Here is a 19,858-nt window from a genome sequence, read left to right as displayed (position 1 = left end):
AATCACTGTAGAATTGATAAAAATAATAAAGAAAAAAAAAAAAATCAAGTAGACACACTTCTTTTTTTTTTTTTTCCACTTTGACAGAAAACTTACAATGTGAACTCTCAATAAAGATGTCCAGCAGCTCCTCTGCCCTACCTTCTAGCCATCGACACAGCCCGTGTCTCAGCAAAGTGTTCTTTGTTTCAGTAGCTTATATTAGAGAATCCTGAAGTAATATATGATAGCATAAAAAAGGCTTCTAGTATTTTGAAGCACTGCACAACTTTCCTTCGGATCAAAAATCAATTTTCATATTAATACAGGACTTCTTACCACCAAAGAACTCTATTAGAACTAGTTAATCTTTAATCTCTCCAGCAAGAAAGGCTTTTTGCCATGAACTTTTTCAAATTAGTTTTATAGCATAGTAGCTACTGTATACCAAGTGGGATAAAAGTCCCAATTTATTATTTCTTTCCTTTCTGTCATTAATGTGGTACTTAATCTACAGTGAGGAGAGACAGAAGTACAAATTACTGGCACAGGCTTTTTATGGCTCACAGAAGTCTATCAAGTCATTAAAATTTCCATAAATCAATATGAACTTCAATGAAGTCTATCCCTGGATTCTTGGAAACATGAACAATATGAAATATTAACAATTCATAAAGATCCATAAAACAAAAGAAATGTCTTCTTATTGTTAAAATTGTTTGGTTTAGTTATTTTTTCTTAAGAAACACTACTGCTGCGTATCCTCAACCATAAAACTGAAGTTTCAGGTATGCTGAATATAAATACAGCACATGTTGGCGTTCAAGGTTATTAAAATGCAACATGTGTTTCAATGACCATACCCAAAATATTTCAAATGTTACTTGGTATTTTAAAAAACATCACGATGACAAAAAATGACCATGACCACCAACGAATAGCCTACGCTACTAAAACAGGTAAAGAATCATGTTGCTGAAAGTACCAATTTAAAAATAAGAAACATAAGCAAGTACTGCTTGAGTTATAACTCAGTATAACAATTAGGAAGGTTAAGTGCATATTTTTCATTATTTTCCATAGTTACCAATTGGTGCTTTCACATTAAATGAAGACACATTAACTTACCGTTATGCAAGATTTTTTTTCTTTGTTCTTAGCTTTTAGAAGCATAATTTACCCAGCTCTCATTCGATTTCCTGACATTACACTCTCCTCAAACTCCCACTCACCCATACAAATCAAGTACACTATTAACCAAGCAAGTCTCTTCAGAGCAGAATTTAAGTGAAAATTTAGCTGCTTATCTGCTCATATTCACAGCATTTTATCCACAATTTATTAGCTATGAGTTATGCCTTGGAGTCACTTTTCAAAGAGATTAAACCACATTAGGTGTATTCATGCCATTAAATCCATATGAAATTAATAGAAATGCCTTCTTGTATTAAAGGTTTCACATTTATTATGCTGCATGTTAGCTTTGACTAACTCTTGTCCCCATAAATATCTTGCTTTAAATTAAACCAGTTTAGCTTTCATCGCTGCTGCAACACTGCTAAATTAGTTACATGTCCATTTCTTAATTTTAATTTCAGGAATGGTATATGTGATTTTACTGTCCAAATTCAACTAAGAACTAGGCAAGCAACAATCACATGCAACATATTAAATGAGATTGATGGCAGCATCACAGTGCAACTCAAAACAAGTTGACTTCTCACACAAAATGTGCTTAATCTACTAAATCAGGTTAGAAGGGACCTTCTGGAGGTCATCTAGTCCTAAGTAGGGATCAGGAACTTATCTCGCCAGGTTCTGAAAATCTCCAAAGCTGGAGATTCCACCAGCTCTGGGTAGCCTCATTGTGAATGCCTTGTTTCCCCACTTCAAACACAATTTCTTCTACTGCAGCCTGTGGCTGTTGCCTCTTGCTGTTTTGCTCCGACACTGATGCCTTTTTGTGTTTCCTCGAGCAGTTGTCTATACTGAAGGAAGCTGTTAAAAATCCAGGTATTTTCCCAAATGATCTTTTAGCACTAAAACCTGTTGCTCCATTGCTACATCATCTTTGAATGAAAGATACTCTAGAATTCCTCCAAAATCTAAATTCCTCAAATTCCTCGGTCATATCTCAAATCACATTTTTATCTCATTTCTTTTCATTTTTAATCATGAACTGCTACCACATTAGACTATGGAAATATTTTGAGCTTAGAGCACTGAATTCCCTTGACCTTCCCCCAAAAAAGAAAACGCACACCTCCACCCAACATTTATAAGCTTTTTCTGTAGAAGGAAAAAAAGTCTGTGACATACAGCATCAAGATCTGGCCAAGATAAACAACAGCCTCTTACCGAATCAGTGAACAGAACATGTAAGCAATACTATAAAGATGACAAATAGAGGACTTGCAATAACAAAATATAAACAATTAATTAGATTATTCTCTCTTTTCCATTAGAATCTAAAGCAGAATTCAGGTGTTTAACTTTCTAAAAGGAACTTCTAAACTTAGCATCCACAAAATTACTAGTTTGGCTTAGGCATAAGATCTTCCTTATTGATTGACAAACTAATTTTGAAACTTAAATAAAAATATTTTGATAAATACCTTTCAAAAAAAAAAAAAAGCATCACTTCAGGGAGTTCCACTCCTGTCCTTGAAACTAAGCTGTATGAACCATCATTCTATTTGGTATGAAAAGCATTTCTACTTAGAAAGTGCTGAAAAACATAATACCATCTTATTTGTAGCAATAAAAATTAAACTACTCCACCACTTCCAATAGTCCCAAAGGATTTTAGGTTTGGGTTTGTTGTATTTGGGTTGGGTTTTTTTAAACACAGTATTCAGCAAAATGTTTCAGAGTAGTAAAGTGAAAACTAGAATAATTTCCCTACTTAACCTTCAGAACAGCTACAGAACATGCACCGGCGCTGCAAGCCAGGCTTTGGTTCACGTTTCTCTGACAGCCCCACAGAAAGTGCTCCAGTTCTGGCAGAGGAGAACTCCCGGAGAGCGTATGAGCATTATATAAGTGTTCTCACAGCTTGTAGGTGGTTGCTATCTTTCTTAACTGCTGAAGACAAACGCTTCTTTTATTTTTAAACATTTTATCTTCAAAAGACAAAGTATATTTCCTTAGAAGAATCTTACAGGGGGGAAAATACATACTTCCCTGCCACCTGAGACACTAGAACCGGTATTTTATTCGGCACAAACTGTGAAGTCTGGATGACACTCAAGTAGTAAATCAGCTTTTATTTTAGAGATCTTCTGGGAAAAACAGTTCAAGAATCATAATGCATTCGAACTCCGGCCAAGTCAAATGGCTGATCTTAACACTGCTCATGCGTTGACACCTGTGAGGAACTGAGGTGACTACACAGTGCAGTATCACATCATTAATAGCCACGCCACAGTAGTGTTAGCAATGCCAGGCTCCAGCACAGAATTTACTGCAGAATCATTGTGTGAACATCAGCACTCAAATCACCTAGGTTTAGGTTTCTTCATCTATAAAACTCAGTAAAATTTTAAATGATATAACTAGCAGTTTGTAAGGGACCAGAATCTTTAGTGGGAAGAATACTAGAATTGCAAAATGTTGGGTTCGGATTTTTTTGTTGTTTTCGTGGTTTTTCTTCAATGTGTGAGGAAACACTAAAAAAAGACGCTTGAAAAGCTTAAGCAGCACCACATCCAGCAGGTGAGCTTCTCAGTTGCCCATGATGGTCATTTGCACTAAGCTCTTGGATCTCCCTGTCAAAGCCTAGAAAGACTTGAAAATCTGTACAGTGGGGACAATGATCCCAGACACTAGAGTGTAATAAATACTTAGGGGACTGTTAGAGTTTCAAATATTACTTCCATTTGAACAGTGAGCATTAGTGGTTTGTATCTGAAATCATGTGCTAAGGCACAATATCAGAAGAACTTGGCAATTCCTCTTTCCATCTCATAAAAGAAAGGCAAGAACTACACTTTCAGAATGCAGCTGGCCCTACCAAATGCACAGATGTGCCTATAGCAAACCTCCTTTCTAATCTTCAAACGCCTGAGACCCAGTGGTCAGACCCTTGGAATGCTCAGTACCTCCTTTCTTCCACAGGATCAATACCAGCAGGACCTGGACATAAACATTCAAAATACACAGGAACACTTAGCTCACTGAACAATACAGTGACCGTAAGTTAAGAGAGTTGTTTTCCAGAAACGAGAACTGGCAATGGAATACCCACTTCAAAGAGAGGAAAAGATGAAGTATTTTTAAAGTATGACTCCTCTTGGCGTGCTGCTTATCAGCAAGGGGAAAAAAGAAAATTAACTAAGAGTTGGGATGACTGCAGGAAGTCCATCCCAAGTCAATTCCTGGAGCAATACAAAATCTAGGTGTCTGCTGCAAAACCAGTAGCGGTCCTCAGTCTTGTATATAATGGTTTCTCTGGGACCTCTAAAATGCTGCATCTTCTATTTAGTAGAGACTAGCACATATGGTACATGCAAAATTTCCTTTCAGCTGTGCTTACATTCTATTATATGTCTGAGATCTCATTAAATTCCTACATGAAAAGCTATTAGGGCTCCCTTTATAATAGTTCTGAATACCTTTTTCTGCATGTCCGTACACAATTTTTCCCCAAACTCTAAAGAGTACTTGTATTTCATTACAAAATTGAAAGATTAATAATAATTAGAAAAAAAAAAAAAGTTTGGAAATACTTGCAAAGCACCTAAAAGCTACTTAAAGGTATCCCTCCAAAACACTAACCTGTCTTTTACACCAAGTCTTACATATTGGTGTTTTTAAAGTAGTAGAGCTGCGAAAACAAAAAAATAATCTTTTGCATTCAGCACTGCAATTTTAACAATAAACTGTTACAGAAAATGCTTTTGGGGGTTTTGTTTTTCTTCTTTTTTCATTTTCTCATTCAGTTTCAAATCCACTTACTGAAATATTTAGAACCAGTAAAGATGAATATATGATTGAGAACAAAATGAGCATGGATGTCAAAGTACTTGCTATTAATAATCATACAGATTATCAGTAAATTAACTGAATATGTTTGTTAAGTTCATTTTTGACATTCATAATTTCACTGATTGGAGAAAATGTCTCAAATTATATTTGCCTCTGCTGCAAGAACAATGCTTATTCTTTTGAGATTTAGGCCCCTCATTTTATGTATTCCACAGTGGATTAAAAGACTAAAAGACATTTTTTATGAAAAACAGTCTTGAAAATATTAAACCATTTTCGTATTCCACTTCCCACAGGACAACGCTGTTCCTTTTCCCACAGAGGAGCAGCGTCACCACTGTGACAACTTGGTGCTTCTTGCAACTTCTGCAATTAGTGTCTCACAGAACCTCTCTCATTACAAGTATTTTGGATACAGTATATGATCTTTGAAATTAAAACTGACATTAAATTATTACATTAAAAGGGAAATTGCAATCCTACAGTTAAAACACAGTGCTGAGACATTAATTAATGAAGATAAATTTTGTGGTAAAATACACAGCAACAAGGACTTAAATCATACAGCTATTTTTACAAAGGTAATTAGACAAAAGCAGAAAAAGATGAGAAATATCAACGGGCTGACTAACTATGAGTAATCATCTAGGATTATGCATTATCAGAAACTCACTGTTACCATTAATTTATTTTAAAAACAGTGTGCAGAAGTATATGACAGAACTGAGGTCCTGTCAGGCTTCTCACCACACCAGTAATCAGAATGACATGCTTCTTAAAGGCACATGGAGTCAAGACTGGACTGATAAATATTTCAGATAAATGTCTTTATTTATTTAAATTATTGAGATTAAATTTTTGTAACTGTCTACTCTAGCTAAATTAGTACCACTGAGCAAATGCTAGAAGACCTCCAGAAACTCATTTAACATTTTGCATATTTCTATGACAATGCTACACTAAGATTCTCTTTACTAGTTCTTAGACGGAAATCTTTAAATCTTAAGTCTTTGGACTGATTAAAGTCTGAAAAGAAATAAGCCACACTAGCAAATGCACACTATAAACTACCTGAAGTATAGAAAAATACTTGTATCTGGACAGAGGCAGGGGATGAGTCAACAAAATACCAGATAATACATTCGTCCCTGGGCCATCTCCAGGAAAAAAAAAAACCAACACAAAAAACCCCACTAAACTTCTTACAAATGTTTTAAGTAAAGCAAGCCAAGGTTCAACATTCAAGTCACTAAAATGAAACCACTAAAACTTCAGATGGAAGTAATGTTTAAACTGTCTACTGATTACATGAAACTTCTCAAATCTACCAACTTTCTCTAAGAAAGTTATGAAGATATCTTTGCAGCATGCACCAAAATCAAGAAATAACAAAGCTATCTTTGCAGCATGCACCAAAATCAAGAAATACACAGTCTGATAACCAATGGAAAAAGTAGCTGCCTCTTAAAGACAATACACAGTCAACACCCTTTTCTTTAAAGAAGAGCATGAACTGCTTTGCTATTCTACCACGTCAAAGAGACATGGTCACCTAGGTAGCTGTGCAAGCTATTTAAAACCAAGCATGGAAGCTAGCATCTATTAATGCATCAGATAACCCAGAATATCTTTTAATATACCTTCTAGTGACGCAATGCTTTATAAGTAGAAGCTACATTATGCTTAACTTACAGTACATTCCCGTCTGTAGCAGAAAATTCATAAAGACTTAACTCATGTTGAAAACTCTGAATGCCGATCAGAAGATGTGTTATTTCATCTACAACTAACCAGTCCTTCCTTCCTTCCTGATAGCTGCTACCTGAGCACTCAGTAGCAATGAGAAATACAGCAACAACACTTGAAAGTGTAATAGATAAACATTGCCCTACAACTGTCATAAGTGAAGGACTTCCAGATACAGTCTTCAACAATTTTTTACTTTTAATCACCTTTAAGCAGACATCATTTATTTCATCTCATCTTTTTTGTGGATATTCTTAGTCAACAATGCTCATATTGAGGCAACACCAAGTCATTCAGCTGGATTAACCTGATTAAAGAAACACAAAGCTGTTACAGCACATATCAGCAGTAGTTCTATTAAAATAAACAACTTCATAAAAATACTTTAAACTAGAAAGGTAAAACATGAAGCTGTATCTTGTTTAGATGTTACACACGCACACACTGTGCATAGAAATAAGCCATTTGCAAATGCTCAGAAAAATCTAAACATGACATTCCTGTTTTTCAGTCTATGAAGATGACGTTGATTGTCAATATTTTACACTTGCTTTAATACCCTACTCAAATTTAAAATGTCTCTCTTAACACTGGCAGCAACCCCACAAGGTCAGTTTTATAATACCTAAATTTAGCGAGAAACCATGCACATTATTGGTGTGCAAACAAGCGATGCTTCTAGTTTCTCACCCTTGCATATCTCTACACATTTAAATTCAATCTCTTTTTTCCAACAAAACATAAATGACTTATCATTTCAGATGCAATTTATTTGAATTTCAATTTTAAAACATTCAAAAGTTCTAAATATCAGTTTTAATGTGAAGTGCTTAGCAGTAGTGTTCAAATAATCACAAGATCAACTCAGATTTACCTCCCAAAAAGCAAGTTCAGTTCTTCTGGTCTAAGACAGAACTTTGCAGAAGTAATTAATAAGATAATATGAGCTCCATCATTTTCTGTGGCCAGCAAACAGACACAGATACTGCTGGCTACACTGTTTATGTAATCGAAGTTGAAAACATAGTAAAAAAATAAAAACAACACACAAACGTTCATTTTGGTATTATAAAAGTGCTTAATAGGGCAAGTCTGGAGTAAGGGTCAAATATTTATATGAAAGCAGCACACAATTGCTAAACATTTCAGCATCATGTCCTTGAAATGGGCATTTATTTAAAAAAAAAAGGAAGAGAAAATATATAGAGCTTTTTACATGAGGTGTTCTCACAGTTCAGAAAATAATCAATTAGTAACTTTTATCAATAAATTGGATCACAATCATTAGCAATTTCTTTGTGTTCAGAGTCCTTTGATAGCCAAAATGCTGATCTATTTTTAAAAATGGATGTTGGTAGAGAATCTAAAGCATTTCAGAAAAGGTTAAATTACCCCATGATTTCATTTGTTTGCTAAGCTACTTCAAGATGTTCCCATTTATGACTAAGCTGCAGGTGCTATTCTGTTTATTTTAGTGCCTGTAAACCAAGTCCTTGAATTGAACAAAGCAAGGAAAGCATTAGGACTCAGGTCAAAGAGGAAGGAACCGCAGGGCTGTTTCCCGCTGAACGTGCTACTTTCTACCTACCTTCAAAAGCATGACTGAACGTTACACAACTAAATTTCTTGAGAAATACATACTTTGCTTCTTTTTATTTCTATACACTGTTACAGAGATTAGCAAAATTTTATTATCATAATATTTTGCGTACCAAAGACTGATATTTAACCTCAAAAAAATACAATCAGCTTCTACAGGGCAGCAAGTAACTTATTATTCATGTTCGGCAATAAACTAAAATCTAATTAGACATGAATTCAAAAAACCATAGCATGATTAGGGATTACCAGCAACTTCAATTTAGGGGGTTCAGCATAAATATCAAAATGATCATGTCTGAACTACAACTCAGTGCACACATGCAGAAGGTACTCAGAGAAGTAGGCCCCACTCATAACCTTAGGTCAACTTAGAAAATCTCTCTTTCACAAACCTTTTGCTGCATATTGACTTGTACCAACACAGCTACTTTCCAATATTAACAATGCAAACAATAACTTGAATTAGCTCCCATGGAAACCAGTCAACTTGTTGCTCTTAACTGCTGAAACTAAAACTTGCAAAATTTAACCCGCTAATGGATGCAAGAAAAACTTAGAAGGTGACAGGTTAATGTTTAAATTAAAAAAAAAAAGATAAAAATCAACTTTCTGTACATCTTAAGCAGCAGCTATTGACCACACGTTATTTGATTTACACTAAGTGCTTAGAGTTCACCTAAAATATTCTCTTTTCTGTTCTTATTTATGATCATGTAATCACTCTGTAAAAAGCAAAGCAGAGCATTATGACTAGTTTTACTTTGTAAATTACTAGAAGTATTTAATCTTCTCCTCTATTTTATTTCCTTTAACTGGGAGTAAAACAGAAGCCTAGTACCAAAATATTAATACATCTGATTTACAAGTTCATGGGACCAGCTCTTACTTTCAACAATTCAATTTACGTTAGATGATGTGACACAGTTTTAGCAGCAATAAAAGTATGATGAAGGGCTAATTAAAGATGATGATGGAAGTTTTAAGATTTTTTTTATTGTGCTGCTGTCCTGCTTAGACAAAATGACAGATTTTGAAGGCTCTCCTAGTGCTCTCAAAGATAACTCACAGTTAACTGCATACATTAAGTACACGTATTCGTTGCGCACATGCTGTATGGGTACGAACACTCGTCTTTCTCAACTGAACAGGGACAGTGACATAAAATTTTGGCAGTCACATAATACCACTTCATGCTATTGCCAGCTCTTTGACTAAATACACGTAAAATATTCTCCACTGTACTTGGTTATCCTAGAGTCAGAATGAGGGCAATATACTTCTCATGTCTTATAGCAAAAGCTGCTACTAGAACTGGACAAATATGTTTATTTGCTCGGCTTAAAGGTATTACTTTCCATTACAAACTTTAAAAAGCACTTAAAAGGAAAAGACCACAGTTTCATCACTTATGTACCAGCCATCATTTAGATTCATGCCTTCAGGAGAACAACCTCTTCCCTCCCCAGTCTTCAACCAACGCTTTCTCCAAGTTACACCTACTGATGTAACAGGGTTATAAAAAAAAAAAACAAACTATTACACCTTACCTGGAAGCAAACAGAACAGTGTCACACTACATTTGGTAACAACGAACCACTGCTCAACTGCTCATATCCCACATCATATTCAGTGACCTAGTTTTTCATACAACAATGACAAAAGGTCAGAGTGTGAATGCAATTACATCAGGTGTAATAGATTCACATCTTGCAGTGTCTTCCCAAGAATTAAAGTAGGTTTTTTATAGATACAATAAGGATGCATACTAAAAGAATGGTAAATTCCATGCATTTAAGCAGAGACTTTCAGGTAGAAAATAAAACAAACCACACAACTCCAAACATCAGCTTCCAAAACATTGGAAATTAAGCACGAAGATACATCACAAACATAATATTATGACTTTAACAAAAAAAGAAATACATTTTGTTAAAGACAAAAAAATGCACTTTTCTTCTTTCGAATCAAGAAAATTTCTTCTAACGAGGCCAATAATACTCTCTGTGAACAGGGTAAGACCACAGGAAGGAATCTCTCTTGTTTCTTTATAAATACAGAATCAAGATTGTAAGTGATCAAACTTAATCCCCAGATCAACACCCATATTCTAAAATAACCAGAAAAAGTATGTTATTAGTATGGTGCCTGAAAACTGTAATGTTCTGAACAGTTTAATGCTATAATCCACAGTCCATGCCCTCAGGGCTTTAAGAACCAATTTCTCACGATCTCCAAAGCTAAAATGAACTTGAATTCCATTTTCCATACTGAAATTAGCTAAAGACTAATAGGGCAGAAACTTTGGGTCAGGAAAGTTTATGTTGCCTAAGACCACTTTCAAAGAAGTCTTATCTGCTAAACTATTGCGTGTTCCGATATTTCATTCCCTACAAAGCTGCTTGTTTAAAAATAAATAAAGAAATAAATCAGAGATGGTAACTATAAAATTGTTTACAGCAGATTTCTACACAAATTGTTACACTTAACAGCTGTCACATATCTAAAGTCTGTGTTTCTTGGGATTTTCTCTGAATACAACTTGAAGTGAAAAAAGCCATTAAACCTTCTCCTTATAAAACAATCATCATTCTCATCTCCCTCAATTATGCACAAGAGAAAGAAGTCCTCTGTTACCAGTCAGTTACCAGTCTCTCAGATGATGTTCACCACCCAATTTCTCATGATGATGATGCTGTCCACACAGCTGGGTCAGCGGCCGGCATGGGTGCTTCTTATCCACAGAGAGCTCAATCAGCTTAACAAGTCTGAACTTGGTTAACCTGAACTGAAACGGTTTAGGAGAACAAACCCGAGCAGGCAAAGAAACCTCAGGTAGGGGTGGAATGAGAGGCTCCACCAAAAGACATGATGTATCATCTTAACCATTTTTCAGTAAGTTATGTGGCTGAAGAGTTCTCTCCCCCTCAGCTGAAAACGTACTTTAAATGTGGAGTAAACTTCATGAGCTTCAGTAAGCCAAAATAATCCTTAAAACACAGGCTGAAATATTTTTAAATATATTTTCCTAATATCCTTTTGCATAATGCCAATGAAAAAGTTCTTACTAAACATTTATTTTCATGAACACATCAAAACCAGAGTAACAGTCAATTTACAAACTCATGAGCCTAAAAATACTTCAAGCCATAATTTCTCTCCTATATAATAATATTAATTTTATTTGTATACTAGACATTTTTGGTCTTTAGCAGCATAACAGAAAACACATTTGGCTTTATATTCCTTTTGATATGCAAGACTTACGACATTTAAGAGTCCTTGCATGTAATTTATTAGGGTAAGTATGTTTCAAAACACTTTGGTTAGATCCATTTACTAATACTAAAACACATAATGCATTTAATAATGAATAAATTTAAAAAAAAAAAAAAGGCTAAAAAAAAAATCAAGCAATGCCACTCTTTCCTCAGAGATTATATGTTTTTTTGGAGCAGCATAAAAATATACACTAGAAAGTTTTATTAGAAATGCTGTTGTACAGCTACTGATAATCTATTGAAAACAAGATATTCACCAACTATTACCTGGTCAGATGTTATTACTATAGCCCAGGTTTCTCTTGACTGACTTATTTGCGTTATTTCTTTTCTGGCATTGGATCATAGTTAATTTCTTCCCCGGAGCATTTCAATACCTTCCTTCCTTCTCCATTCCTCCTCCTGAATACTTTATTTTTTCCTAATGTCCATTTATCACTAAATCACATCTCAGCTTCCCCATTACCCATCAAAAATACTCTGTATATCATCCCTCCTTAGTATATCTTTTCTTCTCTTGACCACATTCCTCATCCAGCCACAAGGCTTGGCTTCAACATTCAAAAGCCTACCTACAGATGCCGAGAACCCACAGACAGATCACAGAGATGCTATGGAATTCTGTCTTTTGGATTACCTTCTGGCCCCATTAATGTCCACAATACTCAAGAAACAGTAGATTTAGAACTGTGTTCAAGAGCCTCCTGTCAACTCTCAGTCTGGTTTAGTCTGCAGAAAAGGAAATTACCTTCTAGTGTTTTATCCACCCTCCATTTCAGACTTCTGGTCTGTCTCCCCACTGCCCAACTCTGCTCCTGTGCTGGGCTTTCTCAGGGCAGAGAAAGATGAACTACTGGCTGAAGCAGGTTGTTACCAATCTGCATTTCACCCTTTCCCAGAGATTCCACCTTTCTGGTTTCCCAGTTCTGCATGATAAGTCTTTAAGACCAGGCATATTTAACAGGACCTGGTAAAAGTGCAGTCAAACGGTTAAACTGGCAGAACAGAGGAAGGGTGGAACATCTGGCAGAGGAAGGAGGGCGTCATTAACCGCTCAGCTTGGATCTACCGCAGCCAGAACAGTTTGCCTCACCATGCTGATCTGATTCCAGAAGAAATCACCAACTGCACTCTGTTTTCACAGAAGAAAAGAAAGTTGGTTGAAACTGTCTACAGATGTAGAGCGCATTATGTAAAGCTTGATTCACAGTGGCAGATTTATAATTCCTATAACCATAAAGACGGTTTACGTTTTGCAGAAACTGATAGCATTTGCTCAGCAAACCCTTTATCTTACACCAAGCAAAAGTATTTGAGTGCTGCTGTATTATTTGACATTAACATAAAGAAGCATTACTGTAAACAGCCCATACAAATCCAGAAGAAGTAAAGACTGTACAATAAAGTAGAAACTTCTCTTGAATTAAGTATTTACTAGAAACACAGTAAGTGAGCACTACCATCATAAGCCGGTATGAAAATCCTTCTGCTGTGCAGAAACTCCAAATCAAATTACTTAATCAAGTGCTGAACACATTACTAGTAAGTGGTGAGGTTTTCACTCATTCCTATAGCTTCACACACAGTTGTGTGATGTTGTGATTATTCTCATTGTTTACCTAAACTATAAGCCAAACTACAGAAGCATTGGAAATTTTTTAAAGAAATAACAGCAAATCCCAAACAAATTACCTGTTAACTGATCAACTTCGCTTTTGGAGCAATTCCTCATTATTCAGAGAGAGCAAGTTTATTAGCTCTTTTGCTACTTACAAATTGTATTTAAGTTTTTGATCTCATATCAGAAAAAACTTCAAAGTTTCAATATATTCATGATTTCATCTACTCCTCCAGAGCACAAGCATCAAATTCTGCAATTTTACTAAAAAAACCCCCACTTTTTAATCGTAAAAAAACTTCTAAATGAGAGCTGACATGCAAACACACAGCTTCATTGTCAACTTTGCAGTCAGTTTCATAGCAAAAGCTGCTGCACAGTGATACTGAATCAATGACAGTCTGAATTGATCTATTTGCAGAATTTTCTTACTAGGAGTGTACGTAAATTTATTTTCTTCTCTTGGATGTGAAGCAAGCACAAGTGTAACTGTGAGAGGAAAATGTGTGAAGAAGCATACTGCCATCCAAAAACATTATTTTATTGATTTAATAGAAAATCTGACACATCCTTACTAACTGGTGATAAGAGCCGATTCAAAAAGATTTTAAAAATTATTTCCTGATTCACACTGTTTACAAGTCTTTAACAAAAACCTTGTAAATATACAAAGTATAGTATAACCTTATTAATACATTAATTATCTTGATAGAGAGTAAAGCTGTACAAAAGAGTTATATACTTATATATTGAAAATCATTAGCAAAGCATTAAGGTATTTCTTTCGGTTACTTGGTCTTATGTTGCATTTTCCATGGAAATGTATTTTTAAGATTATATTTTTTAAAAAGAAGATCCTAAAACATAACCTACCGAATAACATGATGTCAAAATGAAAAAACCAAACACTCCAAGATAATGAAGAGAGATTTATTAATCCATTCAAACATTCCTAAAATAATACACAAATGGTACAATTCAGACTGACCATAATGAACATAAAGATCCCCTTAATTTCTGTATAGTAATCTGAGCATATTCAGCAAGCTCCATTTTCAAAATATCCACATTCCGAGGCCCTCATCTGCCTGATTAACACCAGAGAAAGATTATAAAAGCACAAACACACTCCTTTGCTTTCTCATTTCCAAAGTCACTTACATACAAGAATTAAACATGCTGAGAAAGATGGCCAATTCACAATATACAAAAGTACTGGTAACACATACAACTTACGCAGTGTTTTAAAACACAAAATGACGTTCCATGTTCTCTCAGATAACATTTAAGTATAAACTAAGCCCGTACTTGTGGATGTACACTGAATACCTGTCAATGCAAAAGTGGTTACCAACACACAAACCTGCATCGATAACACTGTGGTGCCAAGAAGGAACACATCCACCACAAAGACATTCAGACACACATTTCTTTGCTCATGTTTAATCACAACTATTACTTCCTTAAAGCTTTACCAACATGTGGTTCTAAATCCTGAAAAGCTTTAAACGTGTTTTCATCTTTCTGCAACCCATTTAGTTCCATAAACATATCCTTAAAGCTTTGCTGGATCACAACTCTACTAACCACGTATTTTCCTTTTTAAAAAAGGGGAACAAAATTAAGGATTGTGCCATCAGTGTAATTGGACAGAATGTCAGGAGCTGAAATTCTAGGTCTCTGTAATTTTTTTTGTATAGGAAATACTGAAAAGCTTGCCACTTTATGAGACCTAAGAACCATTTATGGGTATTAACTGAACTTTACTGTAATACATTAACAATTTGAACTCTATTTTAATGAGTTTCTCCGCTGAATTTTTATGAGCTACCTCTTTTACATTTATAATAAGGAATGACTGGCAAACTACTTTCAACATCTCTAGAATTTTTAATCAAGTTTTCAGTAACCGTTCCCTAGCCTTCCAGCAGACTTCTAACATTAGAAACAAAAGGTGGAAATAAAAATACAATTGTCCGTCCTTTTCACAGATATAAATACGGGCTAACTATCTTGTACATTCAGACTTTGAGAGGGGTAAAAAACCAGGAGATTTTTGTCTTTTTGTCTTTATTTTTAGTGTTTTGTTCATTTGTGTTTCACTAGTTGGTGCGAAGATCAAAAATGAGCTTAACTATGACTTCTTTCTCACTTTGTTGCTTTTGGCGTCATGCCCAGGTTTAAGCCAGTTTTCAAACATCTAATTAATACCCTCAGCCAAGTACCCAAATATGAAATCTTAAAATACTGTCTACTGAGTCAACGATCACAGAGATTTAGTTTATTGCACAAGTGCAAAACTGTTATATTAACATCTGGATTTAATAACAGTAATCTGAACACTATTTAATAAATTCTGTAATGTACATTTGCTTTGGAGTTTCAGGATATGGAAGATTTTTGTGGCTGTGGCTTCGACAGAGCCTCAACAACACTGAAGAGTAGTTTTATAGCAGCTGTCAAACTTCACTACACAAGAAACATTTGAATAAGTCTTATTCCGTAATTAATATTATGCAATTTAGGCTCTTGAATTTCAGGTGAAAAAAACGCTTCAGAAACAATGTCAGCAATACTGGTTCACTATGCTCAATGCAGCCCAGAATAATTCCATTTAAAGAAGCACACATGAAATATTCGTAGTTATTAAGTGTAAATAGACTTAATTTCAGTTAGGCATGCTGCTAACAAAGCAGCAGGTATATGCACAGCGAGAAACAGAGGTTGCAGAATTATTAAACCAGGACATGAAGTGAACTGGTTTGCCAAGTCCAATCAAACCTGCTCTTCTTCATGTAGCCTGAATGCAACCGTAAAACACACCTTACCTTCAGGTTAAAGGAAGCTCCCCTATCTTTAAGTGTTTCCAGTTGCTAATTTTTTGCCTAATGCTAGCGTTCTGGGGTTTGCTGGAATACATCAATGCTCCAGACACACACCACCTTCTGTGCATATCCAGAAAGTTCTGTACATCTTGTTCCTCCATTCTCTGGAGCAGTTCTTAGCCACAAAAGTTGTGTGCAGTGTCTGGCTTTTTCTGTAAAAGTGGAGCCAACGCTCTGATCTTGGAGGAGCCTCAGTAGAAGTTATCAAGGAGGCTTTAAGCTTGATGCTCTCAGTCAGTCTGAAAATAAAACAACCCCTTCCACCCCCCCAACAAAGCCCTTTATCCCATACAAAAGACAGGAAGGGAGAGGGCAGGATCAGGATTTTCACCATTTTGGTACCAGGTAAACATCAGAGAGACACAGTTCCAAAACTGATAATGTTTTAGTTGCATAGCCCAAGTTCCTTATTCTACTAAGCTGCTCAAGTCCCTTCTTAGTACATCCAAAATCAAGTTCTATCAGCAGCTATTAAACATTCTTAGTTACTCCCTTTGAGATGAAGTTTCCTCTCCTCATCTGTAACTGGAATTTTTTAATCAAAAAACACGTTGGGTCTGGTGGTACTTCAGAAGTGCTGTGCTGTTAGGTGCTCTGGTGCTATGCTGGTACTAGCCTGAGTCACTGCAGAATAACTGTATAAAATAAACAAAATGCTATATAGGCCAAAGTTATAGCTCCCAGTATCAAAATTATTAACATTTATAGAAAGTCTAACGTAATCTGTGAAGGCCTGCAAGCGTGACAGTCCTTTAAAAAAGAGAAAATATTATTTAATCAGCATAAGAATGTTTAAGTCTAAAAGGTGATTAAAAACCACATCAAATGGCAAACCAAAAACATCACAATAACTTGCTCTTGGCTTATGTAACATAGGTACTCCATACCCTCAAATTCCTGTTTGTATGAGGACATATCTCTTGGAACACCTTCCATTTTAACAGGATTATAAAACCAGCATAATTTAAAGCCATGCACTGCCTCTACAAAACAGCAGCTTTATAAAAAAACCCTATATTTAGAAAGTTTTACTTGTTTTAAGATGTAGCGCTTACCTTGTATTTCTAGCCTCCTTCTATAGTGTCTGTTTCAGCACATTTCTGGTCAATTAAAAATAAAGATAGGAAAAACCAAAATTACAAAAACGTCACAAGGATAGTTTGTTTTAAAAGTTACATATTCTATTCCACCTAAGAAATTAAAACCTTAAGAATACAAGTTGCTCTCAGTTTTTGCAGTTTTGTGATGTTAAAGTATCTTATTAGGTTAAAAATCCTTAGAGTGAACTAATTTCAATATGCTCTAAGCTCATTTTTAGCACCTTTCATATTACTACTCAAATTCTAACACACTAATTATTTGTCTTTCCAGCTAGCTCTGGCAAGAATAATAGCGCTAGAGGTGCATCACCCATTCCTTTTAACTCAACTACAATACATAAGACCAGCCATAGCTCCTCCAAGCCCAGCTTGCATAGTTCCTTAGAGTTGGAATGTCTTCATACTCAGAAGTTTAAGTGACAATTATATCTATGCACTATAACTTCATTTAATGACAGAAATATATTTTATTTTTCTATAGATTTCTTTATAAAGGTTCCTTCATATTTAAAAAGGAAACTGTTCACAACCACATTTTTGGCTTTTTGCTATGACAACAACTCAAACATATTTGTTCCAGCACCAACATTCTATTTATCAATATAGTTTAGAATATGTGTGCACTTATATGCATATACAGACACATTTGATTATGTCAATGGAAACCTACTGGATACTAAATTTAGAAAAGGTTAAAAAAAAAAGAAAAGAAACAGTTATCTTTAAGGCTGGCATTTATTAAATGCCATTTCATACAACATTAATGAGGTTTTCCAGTTTTGGCTGTGAACCTACAGGTATCACCTAAAAGGTGCCGTACATTGCTCAGCCACACAATGTTGCTTTTGCTCTGAGAAACGAATCCTAACAGATAGGGCTTTTCTTCTTTCAAAGGTTTGCATGTCCAAAGGTTGAAGCTGGTGTTATGGTTTCTATATGTACCAGTGAAAGAGGTTAGAAATGAAACATATAAAAAACCAAACCAAAATACCCAAGAGGAAGAGGCTACAAGATGGAATCACCAAAAAGGCCTAGAAAAGAAGTATTCCCACTTCCTTCCAACAATTATTTAATCAGTAATCTAAACGCTGTTTAAAAAAAAAAACGCAATAGAAACCCAAGCAACAACTAAGTATATTCCCTATCCAATATCATATTAATTCATAATTTAATCAATTATCTAAATTGATTTCTAGGAAACCAAGCAAGGGCTCCAATTTATTGAACACTTTACACATAAAAACACTAAATTTGGCTGAATATCTGTGCATTAACCTCCACCTTTAAATAACTCAAAGTTATTAACTCGAAGTAAATAACTCAAAGAATCCCACAAATTTAAAATGGTAAATATTACAGTGATCTTCATGTCACTGCATGACTACTTCTAAAAATTCACCTGTATTTTCAGTCCAGTTTTCCTCATTTCTTCAAATACAGCTAAATCGTCAAAGTTGCTCTGCACTTGCAATAATGTACTAAGGATTTTCAGCTTCCAGATGTTTTTATTTGGCTGTGATTACCAGACAAAACTGTCAAATTTTACATGCAAGTTATACCACAAAAATCATAATTTATCCTAACTAATTGCACAGGAAAGAAAACCAGGAAGGAACTAGATAAAATGTCAAACATTAAGAAAATAATGTTATTAAATGCCAGCTGTGCCTTTGTTGAGAGCTTTATAACATCACTTAATTCAAAACCTGGGCATTTTTCCATCATAAAGGGGAAGATGTAGTGTGAGGAAGAAGCGTAATCACCTTCCCATAAACACCTCCTTTAGAACATGCCGTACTCACAGGACACTGCAAGCTGGGCTCTTTTTTTCTTAAAAGCTGACTGATGTTCATCTAAATCTTTCAGACATATTGACAGCAAAGTTACGAGATTTCACGAGGGGCTCTTCGTGAAATGCGCAGGAAAAGATAAGTTTCTGATACTTATTTTAGGAATTGTTCACTTTATTTTAAATCCTGTAGATTTTTATTTCCGTTCTATTGCCCGCCGCAGCCAGGAATCCTGGTGTTACCTCCCTCCACCGCACTGAGCCAGCGCAGCAGCAGTTCTCTGCGCTGCATACTGAGAAACCAGTGCAAAAAACACACAGTCGGAATAAAGGGAAATGTGTTTGCTGGCCCAGGGGAAAGGCACTGCAGCACTAAGGCAGCCAAAGGAACCGCTCACAACCGCCAGCCCCTTTATGTGCCCAGACACACTGCCCGGTGTCACTGCTGCAGGCACACGGGCTATTCACCGACAAAGCTGATTAACCAAGTGCCATCCAAAAACCCGTGTATTTCACAAATAACAAACCAAGCCCTGTAACAGCCCCTGCTCTGAGCTCTTTTAACGTGTCGGTGACCCTGCTGCGGGATTTGGGTGATGGGGGCCGGGGAGTCCCAACTTCCCAGCTCTGAAGGAGGCAATGCTCTCCTCACACCACACGGGTCTGTAAGGCCAGGCCCTGCAGCTGTGCCTTCCTGCCCGCAGGCCCCGCACCTCACCCGGGAGTTTGTGTGCCGTACTGACAAACGATAATAAAATAAATAAAGCCGTGACCGCAGCGGAACAGAAGGAAAATCTATCAGCGGAGGGGGCAGCAGCCGAGCCGGGCAGCGCTCCCGGGACCGCCAGCCCCGCGTAGGGCCCGGCGGGGCGGGG

The 19,858-nt window shown here is 35.9% G+C and overlaps 1 protein-coding gene across 3 annotated transcripts in view; it reads right to left on the bottom strand.

The window, feature by feature from the left end:
* MKL2 (MKL/myocardin-like 2) overlaps nucleotides 1-17,195 on the bottom strand; it is a 79,489-nt gene extending 62,294 nt beyond the window's left edge. For all 3 annotated transcript variants that reach the window (XM_014936386.1, XM_014936390.1, XM_014936387.1), the window contains exon 1: nucleotides 17,150-17,195. The gene's annotated coding sequence lies outside the window, so the exon portion shown is untranslated. The remainder of the gene's footprint in view (nucleotides 1-17,149) is intronic.
* Between the last annotated feature and the right edge of the window lie 2,663 nt (nucleotides 17,196-19,858).

The sequence above is a fragment of the Calidris pugnax genome, unplaced genomic scaffold (genome assembly GCF_001431845.1).
Source record: "Calidris pugnax isolate Ruff unplaced genomic scaffold, ASM143184v1 scaffold17, whole genome shotgun sequence".
In the NCBI taxonomy this organism is placed as follows: domain Eukaryota; kingdom Metazoa; phylum Chordata; class Aves; order Charadriiformes; family Scolopacidae; genus Calidris; species Calidris pugnax.
This window is presented reverse-complemented; position numbering and strand designations above follow the sequence as displayed.